At 42.8% G+C, this 18,880-nt stretch overlaps 1 pseudogene; it reads left to right on the forward strand.

Annotated features, from left to right (window-relative positions):
• The window catches only part of LOC146861151 (protein spire homolog 1-like), an 89,769-nt pseudogene extending 77,157 nt beyond the window's left edge, over positions 1-12,612 (forward strand).
• Positions 12,613-18,880: the final 6,268 nt, after the last annotated feature.

Consider the following 18,880-nt stretch of genomic DNA (forward strand, 5'->3'; position numbering starts at 1 on the left):
GGGTCTGACGGGGAGCCGGAGTGGATGGTGTTCATGACTTTGATGGTGTCATCGTCGTTGATGTTGGTACAGGTGAGCAGGTGGCCGTTGTGGGTGGTGGTCGTGGGGTCTGAGGTGTCGTTGGCTGTCTTGGTGGTCTGGTTGTTGAAGCTGTCGAGGATGTCTGCGATCTTGCGGTGGAAGAAGGTGGCCAGGGAGTCGCACAGGTCTTGCGATGATGGAATGTCGTTGGTGTTGGAGCTGGGGTTGGAGAGTTCCTTCACGATATTGAAGAGCTCTTTGCTGTTGTGTGCGTTGTTGTCGAGGCGGTCCTTGAAGGAGGTCCTTTTGGCGGATCTGATGAGGTGATGGTGTTGGCGCATGGCGTTCTTGAGGGCTGCGTGGTTCTCCGGTGTCTGTTCACAGTGCCATTTCTTCTCTAGTCTTCGGCGGGTTTGTTTGGAGGTCTGGAGGTCCGTGGAGAACCAGCTGGCATTCTTGTTGGTGTGTCTGTTGGAGGGTTTCTTGATCGGGGCGAGGGTGTTGGCGCAGTCGTCGATCCAACGCCTGAGGTTGCTGGCGGCGGTGTCGGGGTCGGCGGGTGGGCTTCAGGCGAGGGTGGTGTTTAGCTGGTCCTCGGTGATTTTGCTCCAGCAGCAGCGGGGGATCTGTTGGGTGCGGTGGTGCGTGGTGGGTTTCTGGAGCGATGGTTGGTCCAGTGGAGTTCGGTGGTGTGGCTGAAGGAGACGTGGGAGCTTGCGGAGAAGATGGGATCAAGCGTGTGGCTGGCAGAGTGGGTGGGCATAGTGACAAGCTGTCAGAGTCCGAGGTTGGCGAAGTTGTCGATCAGGGTGGTGGAGTTGGTGTCGCTGTTGTTCTCGAGGTGGAAGTTCAGGTATCCGAGGAGGATGTAGTCTGTCTAGGTCAAGGTGTGCGTGCTGACAAAGTCGGCGATGGAGTCTCTGAACTGAGGCCGTGGCGTCTGTAGATCAGAGTTCCTCTGAGGGTGGTGTTGGGATCGGTGTGGATCAGGAAGTGCAGGTGTTCGGCGATGCTGAGGATGTCGTCGGAGTTGGTTGAGATCTTGAGAGTGGACTTGTGGATGATGGCGATTCCCCCTCCTGTTCCGTTGGTGCGGTCTCTGCGGGTGATCTTGTAGCCAGCTATGGCGATGTCCGGTGCCGAGGAGTCGTTCATCCAGGTCTCTGTCAGGAAGGTGACGTCCAGGGAGGATGTGTCGAGCAGGTCCCAGAGTTCGACAGCGTGTTTGCATGCGGAGCGGGTGTTCAGTAGAATGCATCTGAGGTGGTTGCGTCCTGTCCTAGTAGGCGGGTTGACAGCTCGGAGACTGGTGAAGCTGCAGCTCTGGCAGGAGAAGGGTCCTTTGGTGCGCTTCGGGCGGCCAGGAAGCAGATGTGCGCTCATCCGGTGTTGAGTGTGTGGAGGGTGTTGGGGTCGTAGTGGAGACGGGCATCGTGGCGTTCGCGGGAGCCAGGGGTTCTGGCGCTGGGCACGGTCCAGGCGCAGACAGGCTTGCCTTAAGCGTGCCTTTGGCGTGCCAGGGGCCGCCATAAGAAGGGGAGGTGGGTGGAAGGAGCAGCTGGGAGGTGGGAGCGGACGAATGGGAGAGCAGGGGTTGGGGCTGCAGGGGACGCAGCGGCGGGAAATAGGAGTGAGGAACGGCAGGGGGTACAGAAGGCAAAAAAGGGCACAGGGCACAGAAATAGCACAAGAGGGGAAAAAGGAGGAATGGAGACAAAACAAATACAACAAAGTGCAATACAATTACACTAAAGCAAAGTGTAGCGAGCGGGGGCGGGGCCACAGCGGGGGGATAACCACAGGAGGAACGGCGAGAGGGCAAAAGGGCACAGGGCACAGAAATAGCACAAGAGGGAAAAGGAGGAATGTAACGAAAACAAAGTAAACAATACAACAGAATGCAATACAATGACACTAAGCAACCTACGGCCTACCACTGGCCACCAGGGATGAGGCGCAGGTGGTTGCCTGCGGGTGGAGGAGGGCCTCGAACTTCCTTCAGCAGCAGCGGCAGCTGGGCTAAGGGCACGGGCACACAGGTGGTGCTGTGCGGCGTCGGGAGCGACCTGCCTAAAAAGGGTCAAGGTTCGCTTAAACAAGTTTAATTCGCGAGACAGCTATTGTATTGCATTGACACTATCTACAAGGCCTACACGTACGTTGTGCAAATGTGTTTGTTATTTTCATCCATATGGCGACACAGCTATCTGTAGCACATAAACAATGGGACCCTGATCACAATTACTTAGCAAGAGAAGGGACTTCAAGGGCTATTTAGGGAGGTCCAGCATACATGCCCTGTCAAACTCTAGTCACAATAGGTATGCAGTTCCTCAAGGCGGATAAAAAAATTAAGAGGTGGGTAATTGTTTTATCCGCCTTGAGGAACTGCATACCTATTGTGACTAGACCCTGATCACAATATCAGCCCAAGGGAAGGATGCCGTTTTATATAAATAAACATTTGTTTCTGGGTGTAGACAAATGGGGCCCTTCAGCTGACATTGAGAGGTCCCTACATGCTGATGCTTTCGCCCAGCAGCTGACTATCATCTCCAAGACCAAGACTGGGTTCTACATACTTACTCACCAGATAACAAGGTTGGATCATCCAGTAAGAGGATTCTTGGCTGAACATACATATACACCCTAGAAACGTAGGTTAGGGTCCACATAGTAGGAGTACGCCAGATTTTCATATTATTTCACATGCTTGCATATATGCATTGTTTCAACACGATGATGAAACTTTTTGTATTGTTCACTGTACTGATACGTCTTATAACTTTCATCTGCTTCTGTCTATTGATCATTGCAGCAGATATATTCTATACATGAATCATGTTGGTTCAACAAACATTGAAAACTATCCTCTGTGCATTCTTTGTATATTTCTCTGAGCAAAAGAGAGCACAAGTGTATGAGCGAAAGGCTCTAGATCTGCGACAACAGTTCCTGAGGGAACAGGGTTGTCATGTTCACTTGTTGCCAGAACTGTACACTCCCTGTCTAGGTGTAGGGGGGGCTTATGGTTGCACAGTGAGCTAACTGGTCTATGGGACAACATACCCTGCAGTCGTGCACGGAATCAGTCTGGCACCATCCCAACGTTTATGTCATCCACAAACTATACCCCTTTAGTACTGAAGGCAGGGCTGCCGCTTTCGGAGGCTATCAATTGTAACTAAAATTCTGAAATGAAGGTGTGCATTGCTTATCAGCTAGCTACCCATATTTGTCGCATATACATTTTCAAATTGCTTTCTTTTTCTAACTTGTTGTCACCCTAGGCACGTTGCTAAGCTTGAGACATCATTCTGTACATTTATTTTGATTTTTATTGTAATATACTTTGAATGTTCTAATTTCAATAGTTAAGCTTGTCACATAGAGGTTACACTATACTCCAGGTAAATGTTTGATTTACCAATGTGAATTCCAGATGGGGGAGCGGAAGCAGTTTGTGAGCTCATACATGAGAAAGTCTTTCTCATATCTATATGACCCTTGTGTGCATATTGGGAATTTAGTACCACTACACCATTTTGCCGACTTAGACTAATGCACGTTTGTCTCCTCAGAATATCGAAGTCCATTATAGACAGTTTAATTTATATTCTGGGGTGAATGTTTGTTCTGAATATAGGAGACAAAATTATGGGAATGGACGAGCTTGGATACTTCTTTCATGTAAATGGGCTACATGCTTTATAAGGGAAATCATAATGGTTTATATGAACATGTTAAGTAGAACATTATAAAGTCATATTAGGAGGAATGGATTACTTGGTGGGATCCTTTGATTGCATGCTCGCATGTCATTCAGTATTAGGCTATGTTTCCCATAGGTATGTTTAGTTGTGACCAATTTTTATTTAGCCTTATTAAACTGACCTAGAGGTTATAAATCAACTATGACCTATAAACGCGCCTACTTCCGTGGTGGATTATGTTCTAACACACCTAAAGATAATATCCATGCTTTTATCAGTCAGGATAGACTGTCGTTTTGCTTTCTGACCTCCTGGTTTTGATGGTATGCTGGACTTCATTTTTTCTGATTTAGTGTCTCTGCGCGCTTTTACACTGCTGTTCAGTGTTAAAGTGCAAGTGTTCCTGCGTTATATTGTGTTTATGGATTGGTGCTTCCATGATTGGCATATCTGATTTACTAATAAGACCCTAGTAATGTGCACAGGTGTGCCAAGGGCCTGTAAAAGAAATGCTACTAGTGGCCATGCAACACAGATTGTGCCACCAACAAAAGTAACCTTTCAAAGGGTACTCAGACCTGCCACTCCAGTGTGCCGCAGTTTTTAACTGCAATGTCGACCTGGCAAGTGCACCCACTTGAAAGGCCGTAACCTTCCCTTCCCTTCCCTTGAATGTAAGACATCACTAAGGTAGGCCCACGGCACCCCTATCGGCAGGGTGCAGTGTGGGTGAAAGGTAGAACATGTACTGCTGTGTGTTACATGTGCTGATAGTGAAATATTGTGCAATTTGTTTTTCACTATGACAAGGCAATCTGTCTCATAGGCTAACATGGGAGTTGTCTTGTAACATCTCACAAGCCTTACCTTCCATTGGGACAGGATAGAGGAATGGAGTTTGGGCTTCCTGAACTGAGAATTTAATAACACTCCTTTTAGGAAAAGATGGCTTTTAAATTATGTGTTTGAAAATGCCACTTTTAGAAAGTGAGCATTTTCTTGCTTAGCCACCCTGTGCACCTCTGCCATTTGTGTATTCACCGTCTGGGTTCAGGGTGACAGGACCCGGGAATGGGCATTCGCACTAGACAGACACAAGGGGGGGTGGGTTGTGGTGTGCCCTGCCTTTCTGGGTAGACTCATAATCAGGCTCAATAGACCTGGCTGCATTTAGAGTAGTGGGATGAGTTGTTACTTGCACCTGAATGGACTCTGGCTGCCTCTCACAAACTGTCTCCTACTCCTGGAGTGAACCTGACCTGAGCCAGGCAGTTCTGGTTTACGCATGCCAGAGGGTTTTGTTTGTGCCAACTTCAAAGGAAAATGTGATCTAAATATTGAGGACCGGACCCCAGGATTTTGGCACTCTTTGGGATCAAGAAACCTGTCAAGAAGAAGAGCCTGAGAAGCTGTGAGGAGGGACTACAACTTTACTGGGTGCTTTGCTGTGTTGGCCTACAGTGGCTTCTTCTGTCTTGGGCAGGGAAAAGACTAGACTAAACTTTCTACAACTTCTTCTTCTGAGTATCTCCAAGGGCTTGAAGTAGAGCTTGCCTCCTGTTCAAGAAGTCTCAAGAATAGCAAAGACTTCGCCTTCCTCTAGGTACCGCATCTGGGACTGTGGGTCTCAGCTGCCACAGAGGGAAACTGAAACCCAATGCCATCACCAAGACTGCTGCTGGCTCAGTGACCTGAAGGCACCACAGAGGACACTACCGCACTTCACACCGCCGCACTTCGCACCACAACCCTGGTCTCACCAACGACGCCGTCCGCCACCACCACTGAGCCGCTGCTTGCAACGCGATCCGTCCTGCACCACCTCACTTCACTCCACTGCCCCAGTCTCACAGATGCCGCTGCTGCGAGCTGACATTGCTGCTGATGCCTGCACCATGGTTTGGGGGAACCGCTCGTAAGTTACATAACACACTGCCCACCCCACACTGCAGTCCCGCGTGCTGACACCAGCCCCATCGATCCCAGATCGTTGCTAACACCGTGACGAGCACCGCCCCACTTCGCACTGCAGCCCTGGTCTTACCGACGCCGCTGGACGACCACCACTGAACCGCTCCCTGCACCATAACCTGAGGGCATCGCACACCGTACCGCTCCACTTAAAACCACAGCCTTGACACCCGCTGCAGCTGGCCCACACCCACCGAAACAAAAGGTACTGTTTGAGGGTCTTCCAACACCGCAGCTAGCCGGCACCACCACAGCTGGCTGGAACCGTTGGATTGATTGGTTAACACCCCCGTAGTAATGCTGGACAGAGCTATCTACTTCAAGGAACAGTTTCTAAAGTCTATTTTTGCTTGTTGATATTTTTGAATAACTGTATGCTGGATTCTTATTGTTCTGGTCTTGTTTTGCACAGATAAATATTGGCTAGTTTTCTAAAACTGGTGTGGTGTCCTTTTGTAGGGTTTTCACTGTATTACTGTGAGTTATGTGCAAACGCATTACACATTGCCTCTGAGATAAGCCTGACTGCTCCTGTCAAGTTGCCAAGGGGGTGAGTAGAGGTCATTTTAGAAGTGTATCCCCCTTACCCTGACTAGAAGGAAGGGTTCCTACTTAGTCAAGGTGCAAACCATTGCCAACTAGAGACCCCCATTTCTAACATTGGTGTCAGCAGTGTGGATAGGACTTGTGTTTGCACTTGACCTACAGTTATTGGTGCACACTACTACCATATCGCAGACCACTACAGACCACACACTGTTATCTTTTTGGTCTATTTTTGATCGTGCCCTGTGCTTTGAGCTTGAACATTCTACTGTATCATGCCTGAGTCAATAGTATTATCAGTTGCATCCCTAGAAGTGGCCTTTCAGGAGAAAAGGTTGGAAACCTACAACGTGGAGGAGTTGAAGGCTATTTGCAAAAACCTGAAAGTCCAAATCAGAGTCCTCACTAGGAGAGAGGAACTACAAAAGGTGCTGAGAGCCTGGGTAGCAAAAGACACACAATTGATTGACGGTAGCAGCCAGACATGACAGTAAGCAGTCTGGAGATCTTAGTATGGAGGCTGAGGAGCCTTTTCAAATGGTTGATGTGCTTTTGGGAGGGGAGGGACCCCCAGCCAGCAGTGGCTTGTCCCCAGAGGAGCTGGAGGACAGGCAGGAAGCAAGGAGAGATGCAATGGAGCGGAAAGGCTCAAGTTGGCAATGGAAGAGAAAAGAATGATGTTAGACCATGAGCTCAAAGTAAAGGAGCTTGATCATAGGTGTAGGTCCAGCACAGATGGTGGTAGCAATACCTCAGTAATCTCAGATAGAACAGTACACATTCCCAAGAATGAAGAAGAGAGTACAAGAAGGGGGATGAGAAACAAAGGTGAATTCAGGACTATGAGGCAGCCATCCACATGAATGGGGTCCCTAAGAAGAATTGGGGAGCTGGATTGTGGAACCACTTTGCAGAGGAGGAGGGGGCACATTGTCAGTGCTGGATAAGGGGTACAACTTCACCTACACTGACATGAAGGAGGCTCTCCTCACCAGGTATGGCCTTACCCCAGACAAGTCCAGGGATCAGTTTCAGTCCAGTAGGAAAACTGATGCACACACTTGTTTAGAATGTGTAGACTCTTTTTGAAGAGCATTCAATGGTTGGGTGAAGGGCAGAAATGTGACAGATTTTCAGGAGCTCTACAATCTGATTGTGTGGGACCACTTGTCTAGTCTATGGTTTGCAGAGCTGTGCCAGCACTTGACTGGTAGTAAGCTGACTGACCCCAGGAAGCTTGCTATCAAGGCAAACCGCTGGGTGAGCACCAAGGTCCACAAGAAGGTGTATGGGGGAGACTCCACCAAAGTTGGGCAGGGTCCCCAGCAGAAGAGTGAGGGGGACATGGGTAAAGAGAAGGAGTTCTCTATCGGGCCCCAAACTAGTAATCAGGGTAAGGATTCACACCCCCAGGAGATAAGAAACAATGGGTTTCTTCGGGAAAGTCTGCAGAGACGAAACCCTTGAAACTGCTATGCATGTGACCAGGTGGCTCACATGAAGGGGGACCCCAAATGCCCAAAGCAGGCACAGCCACCCCCTGGTGGACAGTCCAAGGTGTTGGCTAATGTAGGGCTTCGGGAGGAGGGGGACCCAGAGGAGGGTGGGGAACCCGTATAAATGACCCTTGTCTCACTAGGGGACAGTGAGTTGGTCCCGGGAAGCCAGGTGCCTGCAAACACTAAGTACAGCACCTGGATGACCTTCAATGGGAAAATCTTAGAGGGTCTCAGAGATACTGGAGCCAGTGTGACCTCAGTCCGGTGTCAGCTGGTATCTGAGGAGCAAGTAGTCCCTGGGGCATTACACCAAGTAGTTTCTGCAGACAACTCAGAGCTCCAATGTCAGGTGATTTATATCGGAGTAAAAGATAAAATAAAACATGGATTTCTGCACAACAAGAAATAATGTGAATGCTCTTTGCTTAAGCCAATGCTTTCTAATTAAATTTCTCACCGCTTATCTACAGAGGACCACAGACTCAAATGTATCATGTGTAGTAATTAGTTTACATTGACTACTTATGTTACATGTACATGACAATAAACTGTAATACCAAAAGTTATCTAGTGAAGCTTGTCATGAGGTGTCAAGAGTATTGAAGAAACTGAAGCTCTTGATCATTGACAAGGTGAGCATAGTTTTAAACTTACTGCTTGCCTTTGTACACTTAAGAATGCAGAAGCTTTTCAAAACAGAGTATGACATGCTGTTTGGATGAAAGCATTTAATATTCTATGGTGATTTACAAAAACAAAGGAAACAATCAACGGACGACCACGGTTAAGCACTTCAATTCCAAGTGTTTCATGTAATATGGTTAGGTACAACTACTCCCAGCATCCGCTGTTGATAGATGCCACTGTTTCGAGAGGGCAGTAAGATTTGTTACACAATACAATACAAGTGGCAATAGGATATTTAACATGCTGAAAAAAAACTGGGGCCTCCTAAAGGAGGTTCCGGGCCTTAAGAACTTTCTCATCAATATGCCATCTATCACCTATAGAAGGGGTAGATCGTTTTGCAATGTATTGTGTCCAAGCTATGTAACCAACAAGCATGAAACATGGCTACCTCCTAAACCAGAAGGTTTTTTCACTTGTGGGTCCTGTAATGTCTGTCCTTTCGGCAAAAACAAAATCACTAATTTTGCTTACAACACTCCCAGATTAAACAATATTGCATATTTTATCAACTGCAACACCACACATGTTATACATGTGTTGGGATGTAAATGTGGTATAATATATGTGGGAAGTACAGTTCGCCCACTAAAGATTCGAATACAAGAGCATCGCTGGGCAATACTCAATAAGGACAGTAGAGATCCTTTAAGTGATCGCGATATGGGTGTACATCCAGATGATGGTTCATTTTGGTTGCATGGTATTGACCATGTACCCACTGGAGAAAGAGGTGGTGATAGAGAACTACTAGTCAGGCAGAATGAGGCCAAATGGATTTGTCGCTTTAGGGCAACACAGATGGGTCAAAAGATGGGGAGCTTCACTACTTCCTTGGTTAAATGAAGGTTGGAACCCAATATACTCTATTTCATTGCCAGCCATTTGGTCTCTTCAGTATTAAATATGTGTTTATGATGACAGTATGTACATATGAAGCCTAGGATGAACCATCTTCCTTGATACCTTTGTCAAGAATGTACACATTGAACTGGGCCTTCCTCTCCCCTGTCTTTTGTATTATCAGGTGAGTGGGTAGTTCTTCTTCTTGACGTGCCTCTTTTTGTGAATAATATGCTTCATGAGACGTTGCATACACAGGTTTTTTTTACAATTTTTTTGTTTATGTCTTCCTCTATGTTACTTACAAGCAGTTTCTTAGCTTTGCTTGTACACATAGGAGTACAATACACTTGTCAGTTAAAAATTAGGTTATTCTTCTTGTTATTGTTTTCCCTTCCAAGATTTCATTTTCAATTATCTCATGATGTATATTATTTTCATCACGATGTGTAGTTGGTCAATGTAAGATGGCCACCATTGTGATGTCCTTTCACCTATTAAGATTGCCTTTCTCTGACTTTTGCCACATCTGAATGCTTTTTTGTTTATTCTACATTTTTTCTTTTCGTGTTTAGTTATAATATATTATGATACGGTTACTTACATCCCATTATAGTTTTTAGCTCTAGACACGATCTTACCGATTGCTGTTTTGCATCTTCACCGCTCTTTTTTATTCGAGCATGGAGAAGGTCTTGTTATTTTTCTTTCCTCTTTTTTTGAAAATGTATCTCTTCTATCTTAGAATGGAAACTGTCTGTTTCGTGGTGCGGATCAACCCGACTCTGTGTATATATATTTTTTTGATCTTACAAGATGGCCGATCTTACTATAGTGCTTATTCCACGATTTGGCTCTTTCTCTATTTCTGTTATTCATTTGTGACGCATAATTGACGTCACTATGTGATTGGCGTCGACCACGGCCGGCTTCAAATAATGGTGCGAGGCAGGTCGCTAGATTGCTGCTGGTTATCATGCTATTCTTCGTACCTCCTGCGTCGTGTAAGTGTCTTCCTACAATATACTCTGCGGAGCATTTTCTTTGGTGCAGGGAAGCCGGGATGAATCTATGCTTACTGTTTAACGTGATTCTCGGTGTTTTTTACATATAATGGGGGTAACTCTTTCATATCGGTTACTGGCTCGTTTTGATTCACAAGCGTTCTCATGTATTCAAATTAATTTTCAAATACCTTGCTTTTATTCACAATTTGACGACTTTGCTTGTTGGTTTTGTTTGATTCTCATGAAGATGAATAAGTGTAGGGCTAGTAGCATTTTTTGTCTTACATTGTATACAGGGTATTCTGGGTGTGTATTCACCGGCTATATCTAGTTGACACTTTTTTCGTTCCTCACATGTTGATCGATATACGTGTATGGACATCTAATGGGTGTTTACCCTATTAATGCCCTAGGATTAACATTTTCTCAATATCTTTTGATACTGCATTTTCCACCTGATATAGGTCTATGGCCACCAAATGGGTGTTTCTTTTTAACTTTAACCCCAATAATGCCCTAGGATTTATATTTCCTTAGCAACTTCTGATACTGTATTCTTTACCCCATACAAGCTCTGGGACTAGTATGCCTGTTTCTTTACATCCTACGTTGTAGTTCTATGGCGTTTTAACAATATATGATATCTTTTCCCCCTACTCTGGTCTTTATACATGAGCCCCGTTTGTTTATGGTACCTTTCTATTTTGGTGGGTTTTTTTGTTATGTATTTAGTGTCTAGTATGTTTACCAGCAATTGATTTTTCCTTCTTTTAATTTAGATTTCGCAGTAGGAATTGAAATATTTTTCTCTTTGACTGCGAGTGAACTCCGGTATTCTTATGATTTCCGCTGTCTAATTAACATAGGGATGGTATATAAACAATTGAAATATACCAAAGGTGAGATATGGACATTGTGGTATAATATTAGGTTACCTATGCTAATAGGTTGTATGGACCTCTTTAATACGGGTACCTATTTTTAGTACAGTTGTTCAATTGTGTTGGTATGCTCTGTGGTCCAATTGCTTTCCTCTGTGGGATCACCGCAATTGATTTAAGAAATATTGCTTTGATTCGAGATCTTTCCCGGCTAACTAAGTATCTTAGATAACAGCATATGTTTTAATCTGATCTGGTCACGCTCCACGACCCTCTTTCATTGTTCCATTCCTTTTAATAGAATTGAAGCTTGATTTGATACTATTGGATATATTTTTTACCTTCATGTGACTTTACCATCTGCACGATACAGACACTAAATATTGGTCGTTACAGTACCTAATCTTCATTTTACTTTTAGGGTGAGATTATTTCTAATTATCACCTTTTTAGGACTTGACATTTCCTGTACACACTAGTCTGGTCAGGTGTTGAGACTTTCCTTTATTCTATATTTTTTCTTGTCAAAGTTTGAGAATTTCCTTTATTCTATTTTCTCTTGTCATACTTTGGTTAACTTTGGCTTAGTGCACTTTTTCCCCCTATCTTTATATTCAAAATTTGTTCATGTCTACATCTGACGTTTATTTTTGCTCCTTGCTTCCCACCATACCTATATCTTTGAGCACTTGATGTGTAATATGTGTGTGTTTTTTATGATAGTGGTCATGGAAATTTATGTATGCACATATTTAGGAACTTTACCTGTTTATTGTAGTTTTTGTAATGTTTAGTCTTGTGAATATAAGTCATGTGGGCCGTCTATTGATTTGATTATGTTTGTACATGTATTAATGTAATGTGTTACATGTTTATTTATGTTATGTTTCTATGTTACTGTTTCAGCCCTGATGAAGTTCCTTTGGCATTAAGGAACGAAACGCGTTGGCTGTGTGCCAGTTTTAAACGATACTCTGAATAAAGAAGATTGATGGATTATACTTGTCTATTTGAATGACTTTTCTATGAGTGCAGCTTCATTATCCATGAACTAATATTCTAAGGTGACCTACTGCAACTTACCCCTGTCAAAAAACAGCCTGTTTTAAAGACACTTCTCCATAATGAAACAAGAAATTCTTTGGGAAGTATTGGCAATGTAAATATTTGGTTAAACTTCGAATGCAAGGAACTAGTGAAGAATATGCATCAAGCCTCTGATGTGGAATATGGAGTTATGCTGAAGGACATTAGAGCAGGAGGAGTTCTGGCAAAAGAGGGGAAGCTTGCTTTGGAAAGTCAACTTAACAAGAAACTATTTTCATCTAACAACACAGCAGAACATCTAATGTACAATTTGACTGAAGAAGACAAATCTAAAGTCTGTTTAATGCCTACACTTCAAGAGTGCTCCAATTTTAAAGAACGGTTACTGAAACTGTAAAGAGAAGATATTTGGAAAAAAATAGTTACCAATAAAATGGAACACTAGGGAGTAACAATACTACTAACTGAAAAACTACAAGCAAAATTATATTCTTTGAAGAAGTCTGTATCAAGGATTGCAGGATTATAAAAGTGTTTGCGCATGTGCAAAAACTGTTGAGCAATTTTGTGGTGAATTTAAATGTTGGTTAGTAAGTGATGCTATGGGAAAAGTTATTGATATCATGAATTTTCCAAATAGGGATGAGGTTGAATACTTAGCCATAAAATTTGATCAGATTGATGGCAGGAGGCAAACTGGCTGATGTGTTGTACATTTCTTTCTTGTAGAGGACTTATATGTCCGGCGGCACCGGCGGTGTCTCTAGCATATGCTGTAACTATCCATAAATCTCAAGGTTTAAGTGTAGACGCAGCTTTTATTAATATTGGTAGTACTGTATTTAAAGAAGGTATGTCATCTGTTGCATTGTCTCGAGTAAGAACATTATGCGGTTTGTTTTTGGTTGATTTTGATGACAGGAAAGTTAGTGCCGATGCAAGTTATGTCAGAGAGTACAATCAGATAAGAAATGTGTTCACTCCTCATTTACGACAGTGTCCCACTTATGAAAAATTGATAATTTGTCCAAAGCTGAAGCTCACAAAAGAATCTACAGCTGTTGCTGAAAAGAAAGGAAAAGAAGGAGAACAAGGAAGGTGTTAAGAAGAAAAGACTGGGGAATGAGGAAGATATTGTAGGTTACCAGTTGTCAGACACTTCTGGAGTCAACTGCTATGCAAATGTTGTTCTCAATGTACTGTTTCATTTCCCACATCTTGTAAATGCAATTGAACAGAAACCACAGAACAGATTATGTTCTGCACTCTGTTGTTTGCTGCAACGTTTACATAGGATTTTAATACATTGTGCTCCAGGCATTCGAGATATAGTAGAAATATGTAGTGAATCAGAAGTATTTACTCTTGATACTCAAAAAGATGCACAGGAATTTATAACGGTCATCCTTGGCGTTTTAGAAGAAGAACTAAGTATAGACGACTTATGTGGACTGAGTTACACATGGAACCATGACTGTGAAGACTGCTCTTTTACATCTACCACTAAAATCAATTCTGAGCAATTTCTACATTGAACACTGCTGGATTCCAAAACTGTGCCTTTTGAAAGATTGATTAAAAAGGCAAACAAAAATATATGCTGTCCAAATTGTAGATCAGATGTTATGTCTACATTGCACATATGAAGAAGTGGAAAATACCTTGTATTAATGTTGCAACAATGCAGAGCAGATGGATCTAAATTGGAAACCAAAATTACAAACATAAAAGCTGGACAAATATCAATTTCTGGAAGAACTTATACTACTATAGCTATTATCTTTCACAAAGGAGTTAATGTAACATGTGGACACTACACTGTCTATTTAAAGAGTGAAACTGGATGAATGGAATGCAATGACAGCAACCTTATATTCAAATCAAAAGGGATTTTCAAACTACGAAATTCTTACCTTTTGTTTCTTCAACCAAAGTTTTAAGGCATATATCTGACTAAAAAGTAATGTACCGTGTTTCTTCAACGTGGATCATCAGTGTTTTAGACATCATTCGGCCTATCAAGGTTGATGCCTTTAAAGAGTTCACCAAAATTCAAGAGTACTTTTATCTTCCACAAAGGATTTAATATAACATCTTGATACTACAGTGTCGAATTAAAGAGTGAAACTGGATAGACACAATGTAATCACATCAATCATAAATTGAAACAGAAACTGCTTTTCAAACTACAAAATAGTCACCTTTTGTTTGGAGAATTAATTTTAGGATACGTTTGTGTAGGTTAGTTTAGAAATTGTAGGTCAAACAATAAAGTGTTTGAAGTGGGTGTAATTGATAGTGTTACGTAATCGTGATATACTGTGCAGTTTTTTTCCCTACAATCTATGCAATTGATGTTTTCACCATTTCGAAGGATGAAATAATTTTATACAGTACATTGTTTATGGTGTACAAGTATAAAAGCTGAGAACAGAAAAAAGGGAAAGTTAGATGTTTTTCTATAATGCAATATACCTTTACAGCATAAGTAATGTGCACTGTTTTGTTTCTGGAACTTTGTAAATGTAATACAATTTATATTTATGTTCTTTTTCAACAGAGGTTGGAGGTAGATCTCTTCATATGTGTCAACATACTTGTAGTGTCACATGAGCATTTGTTTGAGATACTGCTGGAGAGGGTATTCTCACAGAAAGAGTACTTCACATGCTTTGGCACTATTTTCTGTCCCCTGGAGGGGATTGTGAAAAACTCCCATGCAATTTATTGCCACTTTGCTTGGGGTTGGTCCTCCAAAGACCTATTTTCAACAGGGTTTGGCAACTGATTTTCACTAACACCAGATGACATTTCATTGGCAAATGATGGGGAACGTGCCACAATTTAATACAGAAGCTAAAAGAGAAGGTGCTGAATTGACATGGGGGTTTTCTTTACAATCTTTATGATTATTTTTCCCCACTGTTTAATTATGAAAATGTATACAGAACATTCATTATGGAGTACAGAAGCTGAGAACAGTAAAAAGGGAAAAGAATATGCTTTAGTATAATGAGAAATTGCACAGTAAATATTTTCTGCTTTGCTTATAGTATAATCTTATGCACTGCAGATACTAAAGGTTTATCAAGGAATCATAACTTATATTTATGTTCTTTTTCTTTTTAAACAAATGAATGACACCATCTATTGAAGTAAAGTAATTTACTAATTACTTCTTTCTAAGTACTTTTACAAAGTAATAATATAAAGATGTTCACCAAGATACAGTTTCAAGAGCCACTGAGACATCCAGACACACACTGATAAAGCCACTCATACTTCCAGTCACTCACTCATTCAGCCACTCACACACTCACTCAGTCACTGATATAGCCAGTACCATATTCAGTCACTTACAAATACATCTACTACTACATTTACTCACTTACCCATACAGATATTCACACACTCACTTACTCGCTAATACAGATACTAACACATGCACTCACTCACCCACACAGTAACTCATAAAACCACTCAGCCATGCATATAATCAGTAACACACCCAGTCGCCCTCCTATGTAACTACTAATATACCCAATCTCTCAACCATAATCTAGAAAGACATACACTCAATCCTCTAAATGGTGACACATACACTTACTTACTTATACAGCTGCTAACAGTCAGTTACTGATACAGCTACTGTCATACATATTCAATATTACATTCAGGCACTGACTCAGTCACTCACTCACCCTTGCAGGCACTCATACAGCCACTTGCTCACTGTTACAGACACTCACACACCCACTTACTCACCCATATAAATACTCACACATCCATTCACACACTGATAAAGACTCTGATACACCTAGTCACACACTATTGTATACACTATTATACCCAAGCACACACTGATGCAGACACTAACACACTCAGGCAGACACTCATCCATACACTGACACACCAACGCATACACTCATGTATACACTCATATATTTTAACACACACTGATGCATACAGTAACATACCCAGGCATACACAGATGGATACATTGACACACCTAGGCATACACTTATGTGTACACTGATACAACCAGGCACACACTGGCATGTACACTATCACACCCAGGCACACACTGATGCAGACACTGAGAAACCCATACACACACTGATGCACACACTGACACAGCCACTCACTTAGCCATGCAGCTACTTACACATACACTCACTCAACCATTTATAGGTACTTACACACCCACTGAATTATTCATACAGTCATTCACACAGTCACTTACTCACCCATACAACTCACAGTCACTGACTCACTTATACAGTCACTCACAGAGCCACTAATTCACTTATACAACCATAAAACAGCCCCTCAATCATCCATAGAGCCACTCACATCCAGTGCCTCACTCATACAGCTACTCACTCACCCAGTCACTCCCTCATACAGCCATAGCACAGCCATTCAGTCACCCTTGTAGCCACTCACACACCCAGTATCACACTCATACTTCCATTCACAGTAAGTCACAGATACATCCACTCAGACACCCACTCGCTCATCCATGGAGCCATGCAGTCACTCACTCATACAGCCACACACACAGCCAGTCAGTCACCCATTTGGGCACTCACACACTCTTTCTTATACATACACATGCATACAATTTATTTTTTGTAAACTATGAAAGGTGGTTCTAACGAGAACCTTTTTTTTTATTTACAAAATGTGTTTTTTGTTTTTTAACATTGTGTACTTTTGGTTTTTTTTTCAGAAATAAAATGGCAACTGGAAAAAAATATGAACTGAAGAAACATAAAAATAGTGTAACAAGCGTCATGATCGCAATTTTAAAAAGAAAAAAATTAACAGGTGTGGTTCTTTGCTGAACAGAACTGCAGCAACAGACTGTTCCCCACTGTGAGGACTTTTTTGCACTCCAAACAAAATGACCCCATTCTTCTTAGTTCTGGGGACTTCTGTGGGAGATGTTGCTCCACTTCGGGGGGAATTGGCTCTACCGGTGTAATTGGATTTGCAGTAGAAGTAGATGGTTGTCCTCCATTGCACTCCCTCTGCTCTCTTTTCAACTCCTTGCGGAGGATTTTCTCAGGTGGGTCAACATACTTGTAGTCCCACAGGAGAACTTTTAAGTTGTTCCCCTGGAAAGAGTCTTTCCGCACAACGAGCGCTTCACATGCTAGGCCACTGTATTTTTCTCTCCAGAGGGGATGGTAAAGAAACCCCAGGCTATGGATTGCCTCTTTCCTGGGGGTTCCTCATTAGAAGAATTGTCATCTTCAGGGTTTGACTCTTGCTGCTCACTTCCACAAGATACCATTTTATTTTTTAAAGCAACACAAAAGCAATAATCAAAATGCACTTCCAGTACTAGAAAATTGAAGAGAGTACTAAAGATGCCTCCAATCTCTCCACTGGAAGTGTGTAAAAGAGAAAACTGTGTGGGGACTTTCCTTCTAGAATAATGAAGTGTGTTGTTCAATGAAATCCCTTTATTCTATAGCCATGTGATATCCGCGAATTTCAACGTATTCGTGAACAGCGATGCACACTGGCGTATTTACGATTACGGGAGTGCAAGTGTATCCCCAGTAAAACTCAGGAGCATACTATTTTTTCAGGTGATATGCACCTAGAGGGTCTCCACCCAGAGCTTTAGAGCAGGCTATGTAACATACAGCCAGCTCTAGATATTGCTTTAGTGTCTGTATCAAGTGAATATGTACAGGCTAATACTCAGGATACACTTGGCTATTCCACAATTAAGACAAACACCACAAATACCTCATTGGCTCCTCAAATTCGCTCCTTGGGCAGGGTGTTGAAGATAGCATTATGGAATGTTGCAGGCATAAGGGGTAAATCAGATTGCCCCCAATGGCTTGAGCTCGTCAGCCTTCACAAGATTTGTCTATTTCAGGAAACATGGAGTTTGACCCCCATATTTATACCTGGGTTCATGACTTTCCAAAGACCAGCCATTCCATCCAAATACGGCCCGCCATCAGGTGGGTTGCTTATCCTAATTAACACTTCACTTAACTGCGATTGCAAGGAAGTAGACACTAACAGCCATGATATCTTAGGGGTAAGGCTAAAGAATGACAAGGGCAAAACCATCAACATTTTCAATGTGTATGCCAGAAGTACCAGAGGAGGTAGCTCTCCAACTTTGCATGCCCTGGACCAACTATTGGAAGCTAGACAGGATGGTCACTCCTTACTAGTCGGTGGTGATTTCAATGTGACATTTGAGCCACTGGATTGGGTAGAGCCCCATGATGTGAGGGAGGAGGACAAAGCATGGATGGTACCATCTCTGGAGCTTACCCCCATTAAAAAATGGTCAAAAGCAGCATTACAGCTGAATGCCATCACCTTGGAACACAGGCTAAGAGCCGCAAATGGGAGAACAAGCTCAGACAAAGAAGGAGCGATGACCTTTAGTGGACTGAAAGGGACAAGCAGGATTGATTATCTTTTTGTAGATCTCATTCTATGGCCCTTGCTACAGGACATGGTTATTTTCCCATCCAGTGACAGTGACCACAATCTCCTTAGCCTGACTGTTGAACATTCATGGGACGAGAGGGCGAAGGTTGGATTGATTCCATTAAGCACCAAGGAGGTATTCCCCTCCAATAATAAACATCGACTTAAATGGCCTGCCGTTCTGGTAGACGAAA

This window comes from Triturus cristatus, chromosome 3_1 (genome assembly GCF_964204655.1).
Source record: "Triturus cristatus chromosome 3_1, aTriCri1.1, whole genome shotgun sequence".
Classification (NCBI taxonomy): domain Eukaryota; kingdom Metazoa; phylum Chordata; class Amphibia; order Caudata; family Salamandridae; genus Triturus; species Triturus cristatus.